Source organism: Nycticebus coucang, chromosome 10, assembly GCF_027406575.1.
Source record: "Nycticebus coucang isolate mNycCou1 chromosome 10, mNycCou1.pri, whole genome shotgun sequence".
NCBI lineage: Eukaryota > Metazoa > Chordata > Mammalia > Primates > Lorisidae > Nycticebus > Nycticebus coucang.
Genome location: NC_069789.1, coordinates 44,594,880 through 44,619,992, shown reverse-complemented (window position 1 = coordinate 44,619,992; position 25,113 = coordinate 44,594,880). Strand labels below are relative to the sequence as shown.

The window sequence follows — 25,113 nt, the reverse complement described above, 5'->3', positions numbered from 1 at the left end:
CTAGGGGCTAGGAAGATGCCACAGCACTCAACCCAGGGCAATTGAGTGAGACTCTGTCTCAAAAAACAAACAAACAAACAAACAAAAAACTCATATTTCCAGGATTAAGACCTACTAGGTGCACTGGCTGGATTCTACTTTGCACAATTCTTGGGGCACCTTCTACATATATCACAACCTGTGTGTGCTGCTCACCCACGGTTTTGTAGTGTGGGGTGGAGGAGGAAGCATCCAAAGTGCCACTTCCTATCCCAGAAAATATGTTTAAAGCAAATATAGATAACTAAATTACCAGTGTCCTTTTCCCACAAAGTCATTGACCCTAAGGCAACGGGAATGATTCCCATCCCAACCACCGCTCTCTGCCATGAGGAGCAGCAGCCTCTGCCTTGTGGCAGGAACCTCCTCAGAAGGGGAATTACCTGCCTACTTTCAGACGGAAAAAGATCTGTGAATGGACATTCCAGTAAAAAGAGAAGCCATTTAGCACATAATATTCCTGAAACATGGTAGCATTACAGTGCAACCCAACCGTTAACACAGCTTTCCTTGGGGGAAAGCACATTTTGAATATCAAAACCTCAGGAGTACATCTTACTGGGAAGAGTTACCCGTAATCTACTTACATACAGAAAAAAAAAAAAAGTCTGAGTGAATATACTCTCTGGAAAAGTCAACAGAGAGCAGAAGTGGAGATTTCAAAAAGGGGAAACACAAACAGCACCTTTGATCTTCCTGAATATAACCTTAGTGTACAGTCAATAAAAAATAAACAGAAGAAATTCCTCAGCTTCCTAAATTCCCTACCACATGTTGTTTGTGTGGGTCTAACTAGGTTTGATTACTTGAAGATCTTTCTTGAGATTTCAATAAAGGCAATCAGTAAAGATTATTCTGGGCAGATATAGAATATATGAGCAAGCTACTGGTTTCTGGAAAGATATGGGGCAAAGATGACTTTGCCCCCCACCTTGCTCTAATAAGGGAGAAAATGTCACCACGTGGTTTCTACACGATGTATCCCTTGTAAAGTATGTCAAAGATGAGAAAACAGTTTCGGGAATGGACAAAAATCCATCAATTTAGATATGCCTTCTTTCATGATGGATGAAATGTAAAGCTTTCCCCCCAGTTGAAATGAGGTTAAACATAGAATTCCAGAAGTAGATTTCCCACTATTGGACACTGTATAGTTAGTCTTCACAAATTCAATAATTATTGCCACTTTCTGACATAGAAAGCTTTCCTGTGAGGACAGAATAATTTCAAAAATTAGTGATTTCTTCGTTAAGTTAGCCAACACCCTTGATTGTTAAACTTTGCCAATCTTTTTCCTTCCACTTTAAACTTACAAACGTGGAAAGTCAAAGAAGAAAAAGAAAGGGGAAGAAATAAAAGGAAAAGAAATGAGTGAAAGGCTAAGAGAAAAGAAAAAAGATGGAAAGAAACAGTAAAGTTTATAAAGAAGGAGAAAATGGCCTCCCTTCACTCAAATTCAGAATACTGTTAATGAAGCCCAAATCAAATGGAATGAATGTAACTTCTCCTTGGTTTATCTGCCCTGGATGATGCCAGGAGGTGACTGCTGGTGGAGACTTGGAGATGATCCAAGCCCACATTTTGCCAATGGGGAAGGGGTGGTCCTAGAAAGCAAAGGGACTTACAAAGTCATAACTAGAAGCCAGAGTCCCCACAGACCAGTCTGATATCCTACCAAACACAGCAGCCTGAAAGCCATAATGGCTTCTCCAAATTTTAGACAACCGGTAAGGACACCAATAGTGAGGTATGGTGGAGATGCTCTCCTCTCTCTGGGAGCAAAACGCAGATCAGCTCGCAGTATTAGAATCTGCGGGAACAGCTGGCGCTGGCCAAGGGTACAGCTGACCCAGCTTCCAGGGTAATCTGACCCTCGGAGATAGCACACTACAAGTTCAGAGGGACAAACTCCAAGCCCCATTTTTTTATAGTTCCAAAAAACCATCTCTGGTGGTGACCATGATGTAACAGTTCTCGTAAGTAATTAACAGCACTCTGTTCCATCAGTCAGCTTATAATCAACAGCCACCTTTATCTTTAATAAAATAAACAGAATGATAGGAAATAAACGAGAGAGCCAGTATTGGGTGAAGCCTAACCCAAACGCGAGCATCAGCTGCTCCCACTCAAGGATGCAAAGAAACAAATGCGGAAGGGAGAGGGAGGTTTTGTTAAAAAAAGAGTAGAGTGCTGAGGAGGGGAGTGTGGGGAGGAAGGAGGCATTTGTTCAATCAGTACCTATTTTCAGAATTTCCTTCAAGCTGGCTTGGACTGAGAGCCATCAATTATTAAAAAGATGTAACATGATGCTTCCTTTGTTGAGGCAAATCTGCAAGCAGACCCCGAGAGAAAATAAAAAATGAATTAGGCAGAATTTATTAGTGTGCTTGAAGAAAAGAAAGATTTAGCTATCGAGACTGACTCTGCTTTACAAATAGTTCAATTATGAATTCAAAAGTCCACAAACCCCCTCCTCTTACCTGTTTATTTTTTCTACAGTATATCACAGACAAAGGGGAATGAATCATTTCCTAAACTTCTTTCTTTTCAGATTTAACCTGATGTACTGTCTTCATTTAAATGACCAGTACTCCAATCTGAAACACTGTTTACCAAGTAGCATGTTAAGTGAAAGACACAAGAAATTGCATCATTCACATTTTTAAAATGACCTTAGACTTCAGACCTCATAAGGAACACTCAACAGTGTTCTCTGGCTGCTGTGGTTCAGTCCAGTGAATGAAATTCAATTAATAGGCTTTGTACTTAGGACATTATGATTCTGATGGTTGGTCTGATCAAAACTGGTGTGCCAAGCCTCAGTTCTGTTTTTTGGCAGACTACAGTCAAGGAAAAATTCAATAGAGTAGGTTGGCATGTGGAAAAGTTAAGTTTCAGAGGAGCTTACTTTTCACCATCATAAGAAAACATGGGCAGGGAAGAGCTGCTCCCCTAAAACAGCTCATTATATACTAAGTGAATGAATTAATTTTTTGAGAAACCTCAGTACCTGAGTCTCGAGTCTGTCATTTTACCAGTTTAGTACTTTCTAAAATAGCAATTGGCCTAAAATAAACCAATAGCTGACTAGACCCAAGAAGTTGCAGACTTAATTCACTCTTAGGTTTTGATCTGTCTCCGCTTATGTCCTAAATAAATAGAACAGGGACCCAGACTTGTGTTGACGTCATAACCTTCCCACTTAAAACAAAGCAATAGGTACTTCATAGGAAACTCTCGAGTCTTTATAGTGAAGACCCAGACCACATCATTAGTTCAAGAGGTACTATACTTTTAACACTTCTGAAAACAAACCCACACATAGCAAAACCAACTGGGCTGTATCAGTAGAATCAACATGGTTTAAATGTCCATACTACCCACAGTGGTTTACAGATTCAGTGCGATCTTCATAAAAATACCAATGTCATATTTCACAGATCTGGAAAAAAATAATTCTATGCTTGGTTTGGAACCAGAAAAGAGCCCGAATAGCCAAGGCAATCTCAAGTAAAAGGAACAAATCTGTAGCTATCACATTTCCATACTACAAGGCTATAGTAACCAAACGGGAACAATCTACCTACAACCAACTGATCTTTCATAAAGCAGACCACAGCATACACTGGGGAGAAGAAGCCCAATTCAACAGTGCTGGAAATATTGGCTAGCCACATGCAGAAGAATGACACAGGACCCTGACCTCTCACCACCTACAAAAATTAATTCCAGATAAAAGACTTAAATGTAAGCCATGAAACTACAAAAATTCTAGACGAAAATGTAAAGAAAAAAAATCTTCTAGTTAGCAGACCAGGCAAAGAATTTATGATTAAGACCCCAAAGGTAATTATAACAGCAACCAAAATAAGTAAACTGGACTTGATTAAATTAAAAATTTCTGCATGACGAAGAAAATAATCAGCAGATCAAGTAGACAGCCTACAAAATAGGAGAAAATATTCATAAACTATATTACCTAATAAAGGGCTAATCTCCAGAATCCACAAAGGACTCAAACAAATTAGTAAGAAGAAAAAACAAACACCCCCATTAGAAAGTGGGCAAAGCACATGAACAGAAGTTTTTCAAAACAAACCATAAAAATAATGTTCAACATTACTAATCATCAGGTAAATGAAAATTAAAATCACAAGGAGATATCTGTTGGTTTTGATACCTAGTAATGTTGGTTTTGATTACCTAGTAATTAGTAATGTTGGTTTTGATACCTCAAAACCAGTGAACCCTGGCATGGATGCAGAGAGAAAATAAAACTTACACACTGTTGGTGGAACTGAAAATTAGTTCAACCTCTATGGAACATAGTAAGGAAATCTCTCAAAGAACTGAATGTAGACTTAACATTCGATCCAGCAATCCCACTCCTGGGTCTCTACCCAAAGGAAAATAAATCAGTTTATCAAAAAGACACCTATACTCAAATGTTTACTGTAGCACAACTCACAACTGCAAAGATGTGGAATCAACCAAAGTGCCCATCAGTTCATAAAAAGATTAACAAAATGTGGTATATGTATACCATACAGTACCACTCAGCCATAAAAAGGATGAATTAATGCCTGTACCTCAAAACCAATGAACTCTGGCATGGGTGCAGAGAGAAAATAAAACTTACGCACTGTTGGTGGAACACAGTAAGGAAATTTCTCCAAGAACTGAAAGTAGACTTACCATTCGATCCAGCAATCCCACTCCTGGGTCTCTACCCAATGTTCTTTTCCTTTGGGTCTCTACCCAATGCTCTTTTCCTTTGGGTCTCTACCCAATGTTCTTTTCCTTCGGGTAGAGATCCAGGAGTACAAATGTAACAAAAACATTTGTACCCCCATAATGTTTTGAAAAACCAATGGGGCTGAAGCACAGTGCATCCCTTATCTTGGCCACCCTGACCACCATGCTTTGACCTGGGTACACCATATCCTCATCTACATGGATCAAACAGCATGGGAAGAGCAAGTGAAAATGATCTCTACATGGCCCGATTCATCAGACAACAAAAGCAGCAAGCAACATTTCAGGAGGAGATATAGTCAACTGAGATCTGAGCACCCACTCGAATTTTAGCATTGCTGAAACACAGACCAGCTCATTTCACTTCTCTGCATCTCTCATGGGGAATGAGCCCACCATCCAACTCGTTTCACAGACAGAAACAAAGGAACCAGCTCTGGGATCTCTTTTCTCTCATCGCTGACATCCATTCCATCCTCAGGTCATTCCTTCTCCTTGGAAAACAGTTACAGGAACAATCACGTGAAAGTACAAGAATAAAATATAAAGATAACATATACATATTTCAGAATTAGCATCTGACTTCTTGGTACACTCTTTGGAAAGCTATTTTGGGAGCTTGATATTTTGCCCAAGAGTGACCCACAGGATTCAGTCCAGATGGGGAACCAGGACTCACTGTGCCCTTAGCACTATTTTTTTTTCTAACTCAAAATTGTATACCCCCATCTGTTGTTGGTATGAATACATCATATTGATGGTTTTTTAGATGATAAAGAGATGTGAAATTTGAAGATTTCACTTTGATGTGAAATCTTTCCTTGGGTCAAATACTAAAGACAAATGCATGCCCACTTCCTTCCCATAAATGGGCTGCCTCAGATGTGTTTTCTCAGAATTCATTATCATTAGCGAAATGACGCACGGGAGCTGAAGCTGAACATCTCTCTCCAATCCACATTCAGTGACTTCACATCCATAGTCTGAAATCAGCCACAGTGTGGGTGTTTACACCAAGGAAATCAGCAAACAAAATAGGAGGGGTCCGTCCCTCCCCTGGCTCCCAACCCAGACACCACTGAGAAGGGCTTCAGTCTCCTTACTTATTTCTTAGCAAACAAAATTCAACATCTATCTTGTTTGTCTTTTCCTCTTACGGTGGAGACTAACCAGCAGTCCACCAAACTTGTTTCCTCCTGTTCCCTGGCACACAGCTAACCATATTTCCCACCCACCCTTGCACTAACGCAGGGTCATGTGATTCCGCTTTCCTCCATGGAGAGGCAATAGACATGACAGGAGCCTCTCCATACTTGCTCCATAAATCCCTCCTATGGGTATATCCTATACTGTTTCCTTTTTTGAGTTGATGCATGAGAGGCCATGCATTGAGGTCAGAGATGGGCAAGACAGAAAGAGCTCCGCCCTCCGATCACCACTTCAGAGAGATCTACCCCAATTGGAAACATTCACTATGGACTTTATGTAAAGGAAAAATGAACTTTTATTATGTGTGAACCTTAAATGTTTAATGGGTTGTTTGCTTCACCATCAGCCTTATCATGGCTAAATACTTTTTTCCCAACTACTTTCTTTCCTCCCATCAGCTTAAACCCAGGAATAAGAACTGGTCATGACTGGGAAGATAGAAGGAGGGGAATTGATATGACATTGCTTTCTCTCCTAGAGCTTCTCATTTCCTTTGGAGGTTTTTAGTTCCATGTGCCCGGGCAATTCACATCAACGGTCACCAGCTAGAAAGCCGTGATACACTTGCGGTACGGGATGCAGCTTATGCTTTCCCTGCACGCTTGTCACCTACATGAAATGTTCCAATTTGGAATCATTTTCCCGTCAGAAATATGCAAAGACTCCAATCCATATGTCCTATGATTTGTCAAGGAAGTTAACTATAAAGACAGTATTGATATTATACAATTAAGATGATAGCTCTTAACATATTTCATTTCCCCCTGACCTGACTATCTTCAGTCATCATGAACAAAAAAGTATGAATTCATTATTTTCAAATAGCCCAGATAGCTTAATATATTCTAGAGACAGAAACGACACATTCTGTTGTGTGCACATCACACACACACATTCAAACACACGTTTCTCTCCCTACCAAGGCAATAATACTAATAATAAAGGTAAAGATAAGGAACGTTCTAAGTTGTTAACAATGTAGACTCGGTATAGTGGGAGTAACACATGTTTTTAGTCTATATGTTGTATGTTCTTTCTTCATTCTAAGTACCATAATCAGGGCGGTGCCTGTGGCTCAAAGGAGTAGGGTGCTAGCCCCATATACCAGAGGTTACAGGTTCAAACCTGGCCTCGGGCAAAAAAAAAAAAAACTGCAAAAAAAAAAAAGTACTATAATGAATGTGCTCCATTTATCGGAGGAAGGGCCAGCGGGAGAAAAGTAAGGAAATAAAAAAATTGTTTCAACCTTTCCAGATTATTTACTCTACAAAGCATCACATCCCCACCTCCCAGCCCGGCTGCCCATAAACTTGTATAAGGAATCTATTTGGAGGTATTTGGGATTGCTGTGTTCTTAAACATTTAACAATCACAGCTCTGAAGCTTAATCACTCGGATGTGTTACAAAACCAGATGGTTCAAGTAGGTGTTTGTTTACAAGCTCTTTGCATAAGGTTTTTAGCTGCTTTTTAGACCAAAGCTGGGTATTTCAACTATGAAATGAGACACCAAGGAGTGAATGTAAAAACTACTGGATTTCATAGGTCCCTGGGCTTCCTGCCTCCACTCTGCCACTGTTCTGTGCACTTTTATAAGGATGTATTTAGGGCTCGAGAAACAATAACCTAAGCTTGAAGGGCTTTGAATTCCTCGTAGCTCTCCAATGTTCTTGCAGGGAGGCATCTACCAGGGGCTCAGCACTGTTGTGGGCTCTGTTCGTGGATCAACTAGAAAAGAACACAGCACCCTGCCTTCTCACTCCAGAACTTACTATTTTCGGTTTTTACTGGCTTCTTGCCCTGGGCTGTTTTGACCAGCCACATCCACCTCCAGCTCCTTCCTTCTGGACGTAGATCAAAGGAGAGAGAGAACACTTTCCTGGTGACTCTCTCATTCTTTGTTTCCTGTACATTAACCACATAGTCACTGTCTGCAAACATGCAGAGGCTGCAGGTTTATTTACTGCAAAATAAGTGAAATAATGTGAGAGGTTTCTTAAGGGAGAATGAAAGATTTCATCAAGGCACAAACTTTTATGGCTTTAAAAAGATGAGCATGTATTTCTTATTTTCCGGATGAGAAAATTACCCTTCTCCTAGCTCACTGTTCACTCTGCACTTAACCTTCTTTCGACTGAATGAAAGGCAGTGCTTGCTTATCTTCACTTTTAACACAAGATTAATAATGTCCGGCATAGTTAGCACACCTCGTAGTAACGTCCCAGACCGTAAGCTAGCTATCCTTTCGTGTTACCTAAACTGGTCTCTTTCCTGCCACCACCTAGTCAGTTACCAAAATTACAATATTTGAGGTGAAAAAGGCAGCAAAGTACATGAATATCTTAACATGTCAGTGAGCTGTCTCTGTCAGATAACAAATGAGCAAGAAATTATAAACTAACACAAAATGTGTTTGGTCATTATCATTTGGTGCATCTGAATCCTCTCTTTTATTTGTTTCCAGGAAAAAAGAGAACTGACCTTTTCATACTTTCTTTTGGATTACTTCATCAAAACAGGGTTTCATCATGTGACTGTGTCGTCAGGACAAGGAATGGGCTCAGATTGTCATTAATTCTCCAGACAGCAACAGGGTTTCTGGCACACAGCCGATGCTCCAGAATAGTATGTTGAATGAATGAACGAATGAATTACTAGATATGACCGTTTTCTTTCAATTCTAATGAACTTAAAGCTTAATTTCTGTCACTAGTCTTCATACTGTAAAGTTGGGGACACCTAGATAAATTACCACATTCATGATTTATGCAATTATTTTACTTCCTGTTCTGGAGGTAACATTAAAGAGAGAGTTTCATTGTTTATAGCCTTCGATAAAGGATAATATACCTGCTGACATTGAAACAGACTTGAAATACTGTCTTGATTTTCAACAGAAGAAATCAAGCTTAGGCAACATACTTGTCTATGGCAATAGTGTCTGCTATATAGTAGTCAACCTTCAATTAAAACATGTTAAATAAATTAATAACAACCAGCTTTGTAACAAGGGGAAGATCTAGCCTGAGTGTTGAACAGAAGCTCAATTCTTGATTTGCTATCCCTCTCTCTGTTACTCCAGGTGACAATTATTCTATTTATGACACAGACCATTTTGCCCTGTTATTGAAAACAATGGCTCTTGTTAAGTACATGGGAACTATAGTTTCACATGTTGAGAAAAGTACAGTCACTGCCTGCAAAATACAGAGCCTTATAAGAAAAAAACCAGGGTAAGTCGTGATTGTTCATTACTATAGAAAGTAGAAAACTCTTCTAGAAATTCGTATCATTAGCCTTTTCCCAATTCTGAATGCACACTTCTCTTAATCTTTTGTAATAAATGGAGTTTTCACCTAATGAACGTCCATATGTAGAACTTTCATAAGATGTTGACCATGAAATTTAGTTTAAAATTAGTGGTCAGATGAAATGAGAATACTTAAAACCAAGATGCGATATCCTCTACTCCCAACCCTCTACGAATCACGGGATTAAACCTATGGAAGTCTCAGCACAGAGAAGTCCTTCTCTGTAGAGCAAAGGAGAGTAGAAGCATCAGTTGTAGCCATGAAATATCACGGGTACCCACTATTTATGTTTTATATCCTGTCAGCAGGAGCATGTTCGTTTAGCATCAGATGTAAGTTATTCGGGGACTTAGATGATGCAGCAAGTGTCAATACTGATGTTACTATTTATGGCCAAATAAACTATACTTGGAGCAATGTTAGTAATGTTAAGCTTAGGTAGCACTCCTAGTATTAATGTCTTAATATAGATATATTGCTATAAGCATGGTTTACAGCATGGAACATAAACACAAATCCAGTGGTACTAATAAATCACTTTCTTGACTGCTTAAAAATGTACTGCCAAAATGGGCTTTATGCATGGCACAATGGAGCAGAAGGCAGTGATAATATATTTAAATTTTCCATTTTTAAGCTGTCACTCAAAAAACTTTCATACTTTTTTTAGCTTATTGATCTTACTGGCTTGTGATAAGACTTCAACTGCTTGCTTGGGCTGTTTTTAGCTTCTGCTTCTTATTAAAAGAGCTAAATCAGGAATCACAAAATGCTACTAATTTAGCATTTTTCAATAGAAATGAAAGCTAAAAACAGCACCAAAACATGTAACTCTCATGTTTTATCGCCCTAGAATTCCAGATTTAACTAGCACATAGCACGAATGATGGGTCTTAATGGAACTGTGTATCACTGCATATACACACCAGAAAATAAAAGCTTACATTAAACATGCTAAAATAATTGTTATAGGCTGGGCACGGTGGCCTCTCACGCCTGCAATCCTAACACTCTGGGAGGCCGGGCGGGTGGATTGCTTAAGCTCATGGGTTGGAGACCAGCCTGAGCAAAAAGCGAGACCCCCATTTCTAATAACAATAGAAAAACTGAGGCAAGAAGATCACTTGAGCCCAAGTTGGAGGTTGTGTTTTGAGCTATGACACCATTCTACCCAGGATGACAGCTTGAGACTCTATCTCAAAATAAATAAATAAATAAAAGAAAAGAAATTCTTAAAATAATTGTTATAGGTTTTTCATTCTTATTAAATATTTTTGAACATGAATACACACACAAAGACATGTACACACATATGTATAAATATACACAAACACACATATACATATTATATATCTATATATGTGTATATGATAAAGATTCTACACTTCTATTTTTCCCTCTTTTTCTTTAATTTGCCAAGGAACATACATCCTTAACTCTTTAATGTTTTGATCACTCCTTACCTTAAATATATGCATCAAAACAATCAAAATATCATCAGTGGAACAGCTGGGGTAATTGGCTCAGGATCACTCACGTTGGGCCGCGTCAACCTGTCTACAATCTGCATATGGATATGTATGTGGAAGTGCGCACACCCAGCCACACAGGCACATTTCCATTTCTCCCTCACATAAATATGGTGATGAATTGGCCGCTTAGAGCTTTTCTGACAGCCAGTGGAAATGGTAACTACAATGACCAGGGGATGTCCTAGTTCCTCCATGCAGAAAGGTATTCAGTGCACGTAATAATTATCCATCCATCTCGTTCACACTAAAGGCATGGCAATGCAATTTTAGCCTTATAATCAAGACCATATGACAAAAACCAAGGCCATTAGGGACCAATTTCGAGTATTCTCTGCAAGACAATGATTTTCCAACTGCACTTACATATGCTGAATAGTTACCTCTGCACTACCGCACCTGCTCTCATTTATGTAACCCCTCTGTTTTCCAAAGCCTTTCTTAGTAATGCAATAGAGCAAAGTTTCAAAGGCTCACTGGCTATTTTTTTTTTCTCTTCATTAATTTTTTTTCATTTCCCAAAGCATGGTGTGAAAATGCTGAGGGCAAAATTTCTGCTCATGCCAATGACCATATTTCACAGATTCGCTTTTCCTCTTTCTTCTTTTCCGTTTTCTCTGCCTGGACACGTCATCCTCACTCTCGGCTTTCTTTTGAAAGGAAGCCTGGTCCTTCCAGGCCCATAATTACTTCACATGTGCTTTTGACCTCACTACTTTGGGTTCAGTGACATAATAATGTTATCTCTGAAAGGACATGATGTCATCATAAATCACAGAGCCGTACAGGCGAAGGTTCTACCTAAGAAGTAGAAAAAACATAAAAATTATTTTGAAATTGTATAAAATGTAGCTCGTGTTCTTTCATGTCTTATTAAAAATCCTTAAAGAAATGAATAAATCTGTGCCCTTTGTAACAGATATAACTGTAAATACTAAAAGTAATAATGTGGTTCATAGTTAATAATTTACTGATTTGGACGCAACGGAAAAAAATCATAAGACTAGTAAGAAGGACAACATGAAAAGTCTGTGCAAAATTAAAAATGACCCAGACACTACATTTTGCTACCGTTACTTTAGATTATCTATAGACTGCATGCTCTCTCCTATTTTTCAGTTGTTAAAGGTGAAAGAATTATCCCTAAACATCAATTAATTGTTGTCACGGTTCTTTAGTCAGGCATTAAGTCAAGTTGTATCATAATATCTCATTTTTTAATATATTCTCAAAATTATGAGATAATGGACTTGTCAATTTGGGATCTAACAGAATTTTCTTAATCATTGTACTGCATGGATATAAAAAATGCCATAAGTAATAACTTCAGTATGTAAAAAAATTAAAAATTTGGTACAGCCACAAAAGAAGTATGAACTCTGTTTAGTGGCTTAGGAAAGCTTTGGAAAACTATTCACAAGAACTCCCTGTCAGGCGGTGCCTGTGGCTCAAGGAGTAGGGTGCCGGTCCCATATGCCAGAGGTGGCAGGTTCAAACCTAGCCCCAGTCAAAAACCAAAAAAAAAAAAAAGAACTCCCTGTCCCTGCATTGGGAAGGGTCAAAACCAAGTTCAGTGTGCTTTCATTCTATGCCCTGGAAATACTGTCAGTGTTCCCACCTCTTGATGCTTAATTAAACATGATGAATCTTGGCCTCTTCCAGGGAAACAAGAACAGAATGCATTATATAATTTCCAATATAATGCACTCAAAAGCTCCTAATTACTTGATTTAGGAATGTGTAAATAAGAAGACCTTCTATAAAATGAGTCAAAGATCATACCTTAAGTGTTCCTCCAGTTGAATAATATTCTGATTACCTAATCAGATCCTAAATGTATATATAATGCATGCCCCAGAATATGAAAGCCATTACATAGAAAGGGGTACGGTTCATGTTAATGTCCATGCTATTTCCTCAATTAAGTTACTTGCCAGCTGACAGGCAGAGGAGGAAGTTGTGCCATCTCTGTAGTGATCCTGCCTCTGATTGTCACCTCACTGGTACTATTTGCATTGACAACAGCATAAGGAGTTAGGCTTTGTTCCTCCTTATTTTTAGTTGACACCTAATAATTGTACATATTTATGGGTTACGGAGTGATATTTTGATACACATGTATATGATATGTAATGATCAAATCTGGGAAATTAGCATATCCATCACTTCAAACATTCATCATTTCTTTGTGTTGACAACATTCAAAACTCTGCCTTCTAGCTTTTTTAAGAACTTATTGCTAACGCTATTCATTCTGTTGCGCAATAGAGCACAGAACGTATGCCTCCCACCTAGCTGTAATTCTCTGTGTTAAACCTCTTGCATTCCTGTCACACTCACCCCTCTCAGCCTCTAATGGCCATAATTCTACACTCTACTTCTATGAGCTTAACTTCTTTATCTCCACACACAAGCGAGAACATTCAGTGTTTATTTTTCTGTGCCTCACTTAATTCACTTCACGTGTCCTCCAGATTCATCCATTTTGCTTACAGAATTTCACTTTTTGTGACTGAAGAGTATTCTATTGTATATGCAGAGGGTACCAAAAATGTATACACATTTTAAGAAAATAAACGGTATTAAAATTGTAATCCTCAAGTCATGTTTGACTCCTGTGATTACAAGATATAGAAGATGAAATATACAAGATAACAAACATTCACAGTATATATTGAGTGTTATAATTTTAATTTGAAATATGTATGCATTGTCTTAGCACCGTCTGTATATATCACATTTTCTTTATCCATTGATCTGCCGATGGACATTTAGGATGATTCCACATCTTGGCTATCGTGAATCGCGCTGCAGTAAACACAGGAGTGCAGGGGTGTCTCACCATGTTCATTTCCTTTGCTTTGAAAAAATACCCAACAGTGGGTGCTGGGACACATATCCTGTTTCCCCGAAAATAAGACAGTGTCTGATTTTAAGGTGTGCTCCCAAAGATGCGCTAGGTCTTATTTTCAGGGGACGTCTTATCTTTCCTGTAAGTAGGTCTTATTTTCAGGGAAACGGGGTTGTAGTTCTATTTGGGGGTTTGTTTTAGAAACCTCCATACTATTCTCCATAGTAGCCATATAAATTAACACTCCTACTAACAGTGTATCAGAGTTCCCTTTACTCCACAACCTCATCAACATTTGTTATTTATTTATTTATTTATTTTGCAGTTTTTTGGTCGGGGCTGGGTTTGAACCCACCACCTCCGGCATATAGGGCCGGCACTCTACTCTGTTGAGCCACAGGTGCCGCCCAACATTTATTTTTATCTTATTGATAATATCTACTCTAACTGGGGGGAGATGATACCTCATTGTGGTTTGATTTCCACTTCTCTGATGGTTACTGTTGATGAGCATTTTTTCATGTACTTCCTGGCTATTTGTATGTCTTCTTTTGAGAAATGTCTATTCAGACCCGTTCACCATTTTTAAAATCAGATTATTTACTGTTACGTTGTTTGAGTTTCTCATGAATTCTGGATATTAGTTCCCTGTTGGATAGTTTGAAAATATTTTCTCCCATTCTACAGGTTGTCTCTTCACTCTGTTGACTGTTTCCTGTTCTGTGCAGAAGCTTTTTAGTTTAATATAGTCTTATTTGTCTACTTTTGTTTTTATTGCTTGTGCTTTCGTAGTTTTACCCATAAAATCTTTGCTTAGACCGATGTCCTCAAGCATTTTCCCTATGGTTTCCCTATGGTTTCCACTAAACGTTTTATAGTGTTGGGACTTACATTTGAGTCTTTAATTGATTTTCAGTTCATTTTTGTATGTGATGAGAGACAGGGTCTAGTGTTCCTTCTGCATATAGATACCAAGTTTCCTCAAGATAATTTATAAGGAGGATGTCCTTTCCCAATGTTCTTGGCACCTCTATGGAAAATCATTTGGGTATAAGTGCATGGATTTAATTTCGTGTTCTCTGTTCCATTCCACGGTCTATCTACGTATCTTTTTGCTTTATAGTATATTTTAAAGTCAGGTAATGTGATGCCTCCAGCTTTGTTCTATTTGCTCAGTAGTTCCTTGGCTGTTTAGGATCTTTTTTTAAATTTCAAATGATGGAATTGTTCTTAACTTAAATTTTAATCTGTGAAAATGCCTTCAGAAAAGATTGCCCTGTGGTGCTGCACTGGAAATAAAGTCACTGTATAAAAAGGAGCTAGCCTGTCATATGCCTGACAGTGCAGTTACATACAGAGAAATGGCCAAGTCTTTCAGGAAAAAGAAAAAAAAATCATAAAATTTTGAAAGCTAAGAGAGGTTGGTGGTGGGAACAATTTCCGTGTTGTTCAGGTATCAATATTTATCTGTCAAAAGCTTTCAGTCAGGGAAAAACAAAATCAAAAGTTTAACCAAATGGAAAAACAAAAAAAGTCGACAGAAAGTAGATGAAACTCCAGTATTCTGCAGCAGTCTTGAAATTATACTCTCAATCCTAAAGGTGATAAAGCATTCAAGGTTATAAGGCAGATTATGAAAAGCACCATATCACTGCAATGTTAAAAGAATTGACCAATGGGCAAAAGTGATTCTAAAGAATCTAAATGTGGAAAAGCCTTGGTTTAGATTCTTATACTGAGAGAGGAGACCAGAGAAGGGTGAGGTCTAGGAGAACAGGTCTTCTCAAGGAGACCACGAGGATACACCTGCAGGGTCCTCTCCACGGTGACTCAGCTCTTGGGAATTTGTAAACTTAACTTCTGGAACTTGGAAACTTCCACTTCCGTGAAATACTGTAGTTCTGTGGAGGCTGGAATAGCATCTCCCGTTTGATTCAAACTGGCCAATGAAAAAAGTGCCTAGGGGTTAGAACTTTTTGACTGGAGATAAAAAGGGAAAGACCAAGCCAGTTGGGGAGCACAGCCATTTGGAATTCTTCTATGCCATGAGCTCCCAGCCGGTGAATAAAGCCCTTCCTTTTATAAACATGGTATTTGGGTGCTCTTCCTCTCTGTTAGGCCTCATCTCCCTGCAACAATACTTCTTCACTGAAATTTGAGGGTGTGGTTTGCTTTTTGCTTTCTTCCTCATTCCTTGCTTCTTCTGTCTTCTCTGTTGCTTGTTCCTCATCTCCCCATAATCCAAATGTTAAAGAAGCTAAGTCCTTGGACCTCTTCTTTCATCTTTCTACACCCTCTCCCTACTTGATCACCACTAGTCTCCATAGTTTTGAATACCATATACAGTAGTTGTTGTACATTGACCACCCAAAGGACTGTAACAAACCGGTCACCAGCCTGCTGTACTGATATGTACAAGTGCATGTCTGAACTGAAGGAGGTAGGCAATGTAGGCAGGTGGTCAACTATGGGGTTCTACTGTATACACAGAAAGATCCCAAATTCATAACTTTAGCTAAGATGTGTCCTTTAAACTCCACATTCATTTACCCATCTTCTTACCCAGCACACTCATACGGATGTTCTAATATGCATCTCAAAATTAACATTTCCAAAGTTAATCCTGATAACTTTCACCCTTTACTCAAATCTGTTCTTCCCTAATACTACATTCTCTGGGTATATAGACCAAAAACTTCAGAGATATCCATTTCTCCTTCTTTTTCTAATCACCACTCCTGTAATCAATTTGGCTCTTCCTTCAAACTATATCAAGAGATGACAGTTTTCACCCCTTCAGCCTGACTAGTCTGGTATCCTACCATCACCCCTTTCCTGGACCCTGCAATGGCATCCCAGGTGCTTTTCCTGTTTCCACTCTTGCCTGCCCTCTTTGGGGAATCCAGAATATTTGTTTTCTTTGCTGCAAATCTTAAGTATAAAGTCACTAGCTAATTAATTAATAATTTCCTAGAGTAAAATATACAGATTTTTAAGAAAATTCGATACGTTTTCAAAAGATGGCGGCCGAGTAACAGCTTCCCTGCAACTGGGAACAGCGAGTCTGGGGAGACAAGACTCCAGGCATCTCTGGCCAGTGGGATCTGCCTATAATCATCCTTTTGAGGATACAGGGAGCCAGCAAGGGACTTCTGGACCCAAAGAGGAGGACAAAAACAGTGGAAAACTGGCAAGTGGTTGCGTGTGTTCGATCGACCTAATCACGCTGGCAACCGTAAGTACAAGCAGCAGTGAGACTGCAAACCAGAAAGGCCTTACCTGAGAACTGTTTCAGCGTTCTTGGACTTGGCACTCAGTTGAACTGCCTTGGGGAGAGCTTGAGCAGGAGTGTGGAGAACTTTGGGCATTGTCCAGGGCCCCAGACTGAGCCACTGAGCTGGGCACAGGAAGCCATTGTGAAAGAACTGCCCAGGCAAACTCCGCCCTCAGGGTCTCAGAGCAAGGATTGGGCGGGTCAAAGTAACCTACTGACTGAGTAGCCTAAAGGCGGGGACTGAGCTGCCTTACAGCCTTAATCGTTAGGGGCAGAGTGAGACGGTTTGGCACACAGGAGCCTTGGGCTGTTCCCCTAGGTAGAGTGCCGTGACGTCACAGCTCATAGCAACCTCAAACTCCTGGGCTTGGCACCGCCCAGACCTCCATAAGAGCTGTGCAGCGACCCCTGACCCGTGACCCGCACCCACCAGGCCTCCACATTCCCTGACCAGGAACTGCAGGAGCCATCCAACCCTCCGTCCTCCCTCCTGTGTTCTCCCAGCTTCCACACTAGCCCGATCATCTGCACAGGGATTCTGGGAGCTGCATACCCTTTGGAGCCCTCCCTGCCTCTGCACAGAGCTCTTCTCCTGGTCAGAGACTGCTGGTGCCTTGGGCTCTCTGTGCCAAAGTCACTGGGCTCCTGGCACTGCCAGAACCATGTGCACCACCCCTAGCCCTGTTGCTGGATCCGGGTGTGTCACACCAGAGCTGCTTCCACAACCAGAACTCCCTAGCTAGAGCAGCCCCTGAGGAACTACACAGGGTCACTCCCTACAAAGATCCAGCAACAATAGAGTGATCCCGCTGGGGTCTAATCTTGGAGAGACACCTCCCCAACTCTGAGGACAGCCAGAAGCAACGTGAAAAACAATCATGAGGCGAAATCAACAGAAAAACTCTGGCAATATGAATAATCAGAGTAGATCAACTCCCCCAAGGATCAATGGGGCAGAAACAGCACAAGACCCCATGCACAAACAAATAGCTGAGATGTCAGAAATTGAATTCATGATCTGGATAGCAAATAAGATCGAATTAGAATTCCAAAAGTTATCTCAAGAATTCAACGGATTCAAAGACCAAATGACCAAAGATTTCGGCACATTGAGACAAGAAGTTGCAGCCCTCAAAGATCTGAGAAACACGGTAGAATCCCTCAGTAACAGAATGGAGCAAGCAGAAGAAAGGATTTCTGACACTGAAGACAAAGCTTTCGAAAGCTCCCAAACCCTCAAAGAAGAAGAGAAATGGAGAGCAAAAACAGACCACTCTCTCAGAGAGCTCTCAGATAATTTGAAGAAAACCAATATTCGTCTTATAGGGATCCCCGAAAGTGACGAACTGGCTTCGCAAGGCACAGAGTCTCTTCCCCATGAGATTATGAAGGAGAACTATCCAGACATGCCAAGAGATTCCGAAATTCAGACAGAAGACAGTTTCAGAACTCCAGCACGACTCAACCCAAATAAGACATCCCCCAGACACACCAGAATCAATTTCACTAAAGTTAATATGAAGGAGAAAATTCTGAAAGCTGCCAGACGAAAGAAAATCATTACCTACAAGGGGAAGAATATCAGAATAACTGCAGATCTCTCTGCTAAAACCTTTCAAGCTAGAAGAGGATGGTCATCGACTTTTAATCTCCTAAAACAAAATAACTTTCAACCCAGGATCCTGTACCCAGCTAAACTGAGCGTCATTTATGACGGAGAAATTAAATACTTCAACGACATTCACATGTTGAAGAAATTTGCCACAACTAAACCAGCTCTCCAGGACATTCTTAGACCTATCCTCCATAAAGACCAGTGTAATTCTCCACCACAAAAGTAACCCACCGAAAAAATTTTTGATCAAATTCCAACTTCCACAGTCACAAAAGGATCAAAAATGTCCACCGGTCTCTCGAAAGGCTTATCAATACTCTCAATTAACGTGAATGGTTTAAATTGTCCTCTAAAGATGCATAGGTTGGCGGACTGGATACAAAAACTCAAGCCAGATATCTGCTGCATCCAAGAATCACATCTTACATTAAAAGACAGATATAGACTCAAGGTGAAGGGATGGTCATCTATATTCAAGGCAAATGGAAAGCAGAAAAAAGCAGGCATTGCAATCCTGTTCGCAGACGCAATAGGCTTTAAACCAACCAAAATAATTAAGGATAAGGATGGACACTTCATGTTTGTTAAAGGTAATACTCAATATGATGAGATCTCAATTATTAATATTTATGCACCCAACCACAATGCACCTCAATTTATAAGAGAAACTCTAACAGACATGAGCAACTCGATTTTCTCCACTTCCATGGTAGTTGGAGACTTTAACACCCCTTTAGCAGTCCTGGATAGATCCTCCAAAAAGAAGCTAAGCAAAGAAATTTTAGATTTAAACTCAACCATTCAACATCTGGACTTAACAGACATCTACAGAACATTTCATCCCAAAAAAACTGAATACACATTCTTCTCATCAACCCACGGAACATACTCCAAAATTGACCACATCCTAGGCCACAAATCTAACCTCAGCAAATTAAAAAAAAATAGAAATTATTCCTTGCATCTTCTCAGATCATCATGGAATAAAAGTTGAACTAAATAACAACAGGAACCTGCATACCCATACAAAATCATGGAAGCTAAACAACCTTATGCTGAAGGATACATGGGTTATACACAAGATTAAGAAGGAAATCACATTTTTGTAACAAAACAACAATCAAGACATGAATTACCAGAACCTCTGGGATACTACAAAGGCAGTCCTAAGAGGGAAATTTATAGCACTGCAAGCCTTCCTCAAGAAAACAGAAAGAGAGGAAGTCAATAACTTAACGGAACATCTCAAGCTACTGGAGAAAGAAGAACACTTCAACCCCAAACTCAGCAGAAGAAAAGAAATAACCAAAATCAGAGCAGAATTAAATGAAATTGAAAACAAAAGAATTATACAACAGATCAATAAATCCAAAAGCTGGTTTTTTGAAAAGATCAATAAAATAGATAAACCTTTGGCCAACCTAACCAGGAAAAAAAGAGTAAAATGCCTAATTTCATCAATCAGAAATGGTAATGATGAAATAACAAGAAACCCCTCAGAAATTCAAAAAATCCTTAACGAATACTAGAAGAAACTCTACTCTCACAAATATGAAAATCTGAAAGAAATCGACCAATACCTGGAAGCACGCCACCCACCAAGACTTAGCCAGAACTAAGTGGAAATGTTGAACAGGCCTATATCAAGTTCTGAAATAGCATCAACTATACAAAATCTCCCTTAAAAGAAAAGCCCAGGACCAGATGGCTTTACATCAGAATTCTACCAAACATTTAAAGAAGAACTAGTACCTATTCTACTAAACCTCTTCCAAAATATAAAAAAAGAAGGAATATTACCCAGCACATTCTACAAAGCAAACATCACCTTGATCCCCAAACCAGGGAAAGACCCAACAAGAAAAGAAAATTATAGACCAATATCACTAATGAATATAGATGCTAAAATACTCAATAAGATCCTAACAAACAGAATCCAACAACACATGAAAAAAATTATACACCATGACCAAGTTGGATTATCCCAGGGTCTCAAGGCTGGTTCAATATACGTAAATCTATAAATGTAATTCAACACATAAACAAATTTAAAAATAAAGACCATATGTTTCTTTCAATTGATGCAGAAAAAGCTTTTGATAATATCCAGCATCCCTTCATGATGAGAGCACTTAAGAAAATTGGTATAGAAGGGATATTTCTTAAACTAATAGAGGCCATCTACAGCAAACCCACAGCCAATATCATATTGAATGGAGTTAAATTGAAATCATTTCCACTTAGATCAGGAACCAGGCAAGGTTGCCCATTGTCTCCATTGCTCTTTAACATTATAATGGAAGTTTTAGCCATTGCAATTAGGGAAGAAAAGGTGATCAAGGGTATCCACATAGGGTCAGAAGAGATCAAACTTTCACTCTTCACAGATGATATGATCATATATCTGGAAAACACTAGGAATTCTACTACAAAACTTTTAGAAGTGATCAAGGAATATAGCAATGTCTCAGGCTACAATAAAGCTGTAGCCTTTATATATACCAACAATAACCAAGCCGAAAAAACAGTCAAGGACTCTATTCCTTTCACAGTAGTGCCAAAGAAGATGAAATATTTGGGAGTTTATCTAACAAAGGACGTGGAAGATCTCTACAAAGAGAACTATGAAACTCTAAGAAAAGAAATAGCCGAAGATGTTAACAGATGGAAAAACATACCATGCTCATGGCTGGGAAGAATCAACATTGTTAAAATGTCCATACTACCCAAAACAATATATAATTTTAATGCAATTCCTATTAAAGCTCCATTGTCATACTTTAAAGATCTTGAAAAAATAATACTTAGTTTTATATGGAATCAGAAAAAACCTCGAATAGCCAAAACATTACTAAGCAATAAAAACAAAGCAGGAGGAATCACGCTACCAGACCTGAGACTGTACTATAAATCCATAGTGATCAAAACAGCATGGTACTGGCACAAAAGCAGAGAAGTGGATGTCTGGAACAGAATAGAGAACCAAGAGATTGATCCAGCTACTTACCATTATTTGATCTTTGACAAGCCAATTAAAAACATTCAGTGGGGAAAAGATTCCCTATTTAACAAATGGTGCTGGGTAAACTGGCTGGCGACCTGTAGAAGATTGAAACTGGACCCACACCCTTCACCATTAACTAAGATAGACTCTCACTGATAAAAGATTTAAACTTAAGACATGAAACTATAAAAATACTTGAAGAGGGCGGCGCCTGTGGCTCAGTGAGTAGGGCGCCGGCCCCATATGCCGAGGGTGGCGGGTTCAGACCTCAGCCCCGGCCAAACTGCAACCAAAAAATAGCCGGGCGTTGTGGCGGGCGCCTGTAGTCCCAGCTACTGCGGAGGCTGAGGCAAGAGAATGGCTTAAGCCCAGGAGTTGGAGGTTGCTGTGAACCGTGTGACGCCTCAGCACCCTACCCGAGAGCGGTACAGTGAGACTCTGTCTCTACAAAAAAAAAAAAAAAAAAAAAATACTTGAAGAAAGTGCAGGGAAAACTCTTGAAGGAATCGGCCTGGGTGAATATTTTATGAGGAGGACTCCCCAGGCAATTGAAGCAGTATCAAAAATACACTACTGGGACCTGATCAAACCAAAAAGCTTCTGCACAGCCAAGAACATAGTGAGTAAAGCAAGCAGACAGCCCTCAGAATGGAAGAAAATATTTTCAGGTTATACCTCCAATAAAGGTCTAATAACCAGAATCCACAGAGAACTCAAACGTATTAATAAGAAAAGAACGCGTGACCCCATCTCAGGGTGGGCAAGGGACTTGAAGAGAAACTTCTCTAAAGAAGACAGATGCACAATCTACAAACACATGAAAAAAAGCTCATCATCCTTAATCATCAGAGAAATGCAAATCAAAACTACTTTGAGATATCACCTAATCCCAGTAAGAGTAGCCCACATAACAAAATCCCAAAACCAGAAATGTTGGCGTGGATGTGGAGGAAAGGGCACCCTTCTATACTACTGGTGGGAATGCCCACTAATACGTTCCTTCTGGAAGGATGTTTGGAGAATACTTAGAGACCTAAAAATAGACCTGCCATTCGATCCTATAATTCCTTTACTAGGTATATACTCAGAAGACCAAAAATCACAATATCACAAAGACATCTGTACCAGAATGTTTATTGCAGCCCAATTCATAATTGCTAATCATGGAAGAAGCCCAAGTGCCCATCGACCCACGAATGGACTAGCAAATTGTGGTACATGTATACCATGGAATACTATGCAGCCTTAAAGAAAGATGGAGACTTTACCTCTTTCATGTTTACGTGGATGGAGCTGGAACCTATTCTTCTTAGCAAAGTATCTCAGGAATAGAAGAAAAAGTATCCAATGTACTCAGCCCTACTATGAAGCTAAATTATAGCTTTCACATGAAGACTATAACCCAACTATAGTACAAGACTATGGGGAAAGGGCCAAGGAAGGGGAAGGGAGGGGGGAGGTTTTGGTGGAGGGAGGGTAATGGGTGGCACCACATCTATGGTGCATCTTAGAATGGGTACAGGCGATTGCACTAATGTACACAGCTATGATTTAACAATAAAAAAAGAAGAAAGAAAAAAATAAATAAAAATAAAGATTATTCCTTCTGGGTGGTGCCTGTGGCTCAGTGAGCAGGGTGCCAGCCCCATATACCGACGGTAGTGGGTTCAAAAAAAAGAAAAAAAATTTGGTATGTTTTCACAAGTGTGTACATTCTTAAAACCATCTGAACCAGTTAAAATATATTCCTATCACCTGGAGAGTTTCCCTTATGAGCCCGTTCAGTCAGTCACTTCCTAAAGGAAAGCAGTGTTCTGATTCCTATTATCAAAGCTTAGTTTTGCCTGTTTCAGAATGAATGGGATTATAGAGTATGATCCCTTTTGGGGGTGACTGGTTTCCTTTTGCACAGCATAAGGATTATGAAATTCATCCACGGTATTAGTAGTTCCTACCAATTTATTGATGAGTAGTTCTCCTCAAATAAATATACTGTAATTAGTTCACTGTTGATGAACATTGAGGGTCATTTGCAACTTTTTGCTATTATGGTACAGATGCTAGGAATAGTCTGTACAAGACTTTTTGTGAACCTATGCTTTTGTTGTTCTTGGGTAAATAACTAAGAGTGGAATTTCTGGGTCATAGGTTAAAAAATCTTAAATTTCATAAAAACTTCCCATTTTCCAAAGTGTTCTGCTATTGTACATATTAACTAGCGATGAATAAAAATTCAGACTGTCCTAGACACCGTTAGTTGCTATTTGCCTTAATTTTAGCCATGGTTTTAATTCACCATATGTGTACGTTTAATATGAATTACATATAGAATATTTAAGACTGAAATCTAGAGGGGCAAGGTGAATCAGATACCTGGAGGTTCAGGCCCGCCCAGGTCCCTTGAGCCAACTGGTGTGGGGCAGCTGCTGAGGGAGCTGCAACGCCAGCTGATTCTGCCACAGGCCTTCCCTAGGAGGAACCTGCAGCAAGAGGCCAGGGATGCCATCGTGGGCACCTCACAGGCCTGCCATGGCTGTGTGCCCAACCTTTCCCTGATGCTCCAGGACTGCCAGTCCCCCTTGCCAGGTCAGCCTACCTCCGACCCCTGGACTCCCCTTTCCCTTTGCTGTTAATTCAGCTGTTCCCTAAGCGTCTTTCCTCTGTGCCAGGGGCCAAGCCTCAGGGCCTGAGAGGCAAAACGACACCCTCCTGGACTAACAGCCCAGCGGAGGGCCCCGGGGACAAAGGAGCTTTCCTTCACCACGCCTCACACCTCCAGCACTCCCACTATGCACAGGGTGAGCCTGGTACAACCAAGAGGTCCCTGGCCACCCCCTTTGCCCTCATTGCCTTCACCGCCTGGTGCAGCCCGGAGCCCCCCCAAGGGCCTTAGACCTACTGAAAAGCATCTGGCTGGTAGCCACACCACCCTCTCCCCAGCCCTGGGGGTTGGCCCACCTCAGCCCCTGCCTCATCCGCCATCACCCTATTGCCTCGAACCTCTGCCCTGGACTGGCGCCCCAGCTCCCCTGCTCTACTCCCCAGTCTTTCCTGGGCGGTGGCCCAGAGCAGTCCAGAAGCCTGGTCCTTTCCACCCATGAGATTGTACTGAGGGGCCTAAGCGAGGGCTGAGGGCAGTATCTTTTACTCCCAGTCACCTCTATAAAGTACCTTCCTCATGGTCCTCTTGAAAAAAAAAGAAAAAAAAAAAGAGTGAAGTCTATAACATAAAGAAAACCTAACAACCCTGCTTCCTTACATCTGCTTTTATAAGAGTGTCATAATGTACATATTTTTATGGAGCTTAAATTTTCTTTTGGTAACAGTTAAAATGGTTAAAATACGTACCATGTATGCAGGTTATGAAACATAATAATGAAATGAACCCTTATGAAACTACCATCCAGCTGAGTCACGATCACAGCCACCCTGTTAAGGCCATCTTTGGCTCCTTCCTCAGTCACATTCACTTCCATTCTTCTCCCGAAGTAAACACCATCTTGAATTGTGTGTACATCATTCCTTCA

The 25,113-nt window shown here is 40.0% G+C and overlaps 1 protein-coding gene and 1 pseudogene across 6 annotated transcripts in view; one reads left to right on the top strand and one right to left on the bottom strand.

Annotated features, from left to right (window-relative positions):
- ESRRG (estrogen related receptor gamma) overlaps window positions 1-25,113 on the bottom strand; it is a 660,395-nt gene that overhangs the window by 465,351 nt on the left and 169,931 nt on the right. The window contains exon 1 of one of the 6 annotated variants that reach the window (XM_053607444.1): window positions 2,278-2,344. The exons of the other annotated variants lie outside the window; for them this stretch is intronic. The gene's annotated coding sequence lies outside the window, so the exon portion shown is untranslated. Of the gene's footprint in view, window positions 1-2,277; window positions 2,345-25,113 lie in introns of those variants that run through there. 6 annotated transcript variants of the gene reach the window in all.
- On the top strand, window positions 1,740-24,698 carry LOC128596403 (proline-rich protein 19-like; annotated as a pseudogene).